This window comes from Anneissia japonica, unplaced genomic scaffold (genome assembly GCF_011630105.1).
Source record: "Anneissia japonica isolate Jap-2015-1 unplaced genomic scaffold, ASM1163010v1 scaffold4464_len47620_cov111, whole genome shotgun sequence".
Lineage (NCBI taxonomy): Eukaryota > Metazoa > Echinodermata > Crinoidea > Comatulida > Comatulidae > Anneissia > Anneissia japonica.
In genome coordinates, this window is record NW_022737323.1 from 20,455 (window position 1) to 22,563 (window position 2,109).

General features: G+C 33.2%; 1 long non-coding RNA gene across 2 annotated transcripts in view; it reads right to left on the bottom strand.

Moving 5' to 3' along the window:
* The window catches only part of LOC117117322, a 17,064-nt gene that overhangs the window by 10,040 nt on the left and 4,915 nt on the right, over positions 1–2,109 (bottom strand). For both annotated transcript variants that reach the window (XR_004446889.1, XR_004446890.1), the window contains one exon: positions 935–1,064. This is a non-coding gene — a long non-coding RNA (uncharacterized LOC117117322). The remainder of the gene's footprint in view (positions 1–934; positions 1,065–2,109) is intronic.

Below are 2,109 nucleotides of genomic sequence, written 5' to 3' on the forward strand. Positions count from 1 at the left end.
TTTAGTATAGTTTTAGGCACTTAAATTTAGTTGGCGGGGAGTAAAATCCAAGTATGCAATTAAATAAGTTGCTTAAATAAATGTAGGCCTATTCCTAATTATTCAGTTTACTTTAAAAACAATATTTGATTTACAATACTTCTTTGAAGTAACTCTAATCAGAACATTTACTGCTAAGTTTGTGAGAAAGTAAGCCTCTGGGCCCTTTTCCCATACATGAACTCGTGATTCAAACACACAATTGATCCAACTACTGTATATTTGCACTGTTTATAACATGTAAAGTTATTTCATTTGATACTTAACAAAGGTGAATTTTGTGGTTATCTATGAGTTGCATATTTTGGTAGTTGAATTACTGTATGTATGTCATTCCGCTACTTTGTCAGTGGAATAACGTTTTTAAAACTTATTTCTACTATCAAAAAATGTTTCAATGGCATTGTTTTCAGATAATCTCTCAGTACATTATTTGCATCTGTTGTGTTACTGTATTTGTTATTGATTCAATTCTTGCTTTTTACAGCTAGTATTTAAATATTTGAAGATTTAAAAAAAAAATATCATTTCTATTAATACTGAATTTTTTCACTGGGCCATTTTTACCTACTAGTCATTTGGGGCCATTTTTACTGGGGCCATTTTTACTGGGGCCATTTTTTCAGAGGCCATTTTTTCCTGGCCCATTTTTTCCGGGGCCATTTTTACCTACATTCTTGTTTTCGCAACCATAACATTATGTTTCCCTATGCTATCGCACTGCAATGTTTTTCATGTATACCCAAGTTCGGTCCAGTGACCGCCAGTAAACAGTAGTCATCGCCAAAACCCTCTATTGGTACTGGATCTGTAAATTTTCAACAATATTAATACATTTTGTTCGGCTCGCAAAAATAACATGAACACAAGAATGACTCACTTCAAGGTAACTTACATGCAGCTGTTCTCACGTTTCCATGGCTTGTAATTTTGTTTCACAGACCTATCCCACATCTCTTTTAACCTCAGTTTGAGTATGTTCACCATCAGGTCGAAGGTCAATACTCAGGTGGACCTTGCCTATGCTTTAGAATTACAGTAGATGCAAATATACAGAAATTGTTCAATGTTTGTTCTATGCAGTGTGCTATTTGAATTTTTATCTGTTTTTTCCATTATAATGTTTTAGATTTTTTACAAATTTGTTTCATGTTCATTTTTATGTTCATTAATGAATTAAAATACAAAGTGATTAAAAAAGATATATAAACAAACAATAAATGGAATGCAAGTTTCGTAAAATCCTCTATAAGACATAGTTTTTTGTGTTGTTCATTCAATCAGATTTTTTTCCCTTAAGTATGGTTTAGATTCAAAATAACTTTATTTGCAAACTTAAGGAAAATTTGAAATGTACAGAAAGATTAATAGTAATATACAAAATATAAATATGAAACATTTAAAATTCTCGTTAAAACATTATAAATGATACAATTACAACAACCACAGCAACAACTACAGCTACAAAACAAGTAAAAGAAAAAGCAGGGTACCGTACCCAGAAAGGACATCAACATTAGGGAAATTAAAAATTTAGTTATAGAAGATTTAATCTTTCTTTTTATATATGAAGCGATTTTCCGCAGCGGTCCACATGCTTAAGTGTTGCTGCTGGGGAGAGAAGCAATGCAGATAAAGTGCTTTGCTCAAGGAAAGCCAAACACACAGCAAGGGATTGAAACCCTGACTTCATCAACACTTTTCTTGACACTCTACTAGCCAATAATTTTTTTTAAATTTTGAAATACCAAGGTGGTGTCCAATGATAAATATAGTTTTACGAGAATGTGTTCTTCAAGACAAAAACTGCATCGGGTCCAACTCCCTCAGACATTGGCTGCTGAGGGGAAGGTGTTTTGGTCACCCAGCAGCAAGACAAACAACGGATGAACTAAGGGAGGATGAGCTCTTCCGTGTCACAGGTCAACCATGTTCACTTTAAAGAATAGGCTTTAGGTTATTATCTTTTTTCAATACAGAATCATTAGTAGCTGAACTGCCAGAATCAGAACTGAAGCCAAAACCACCATCCACTTTTGTTTTTCTATTTGATATGACACGATCTTTACT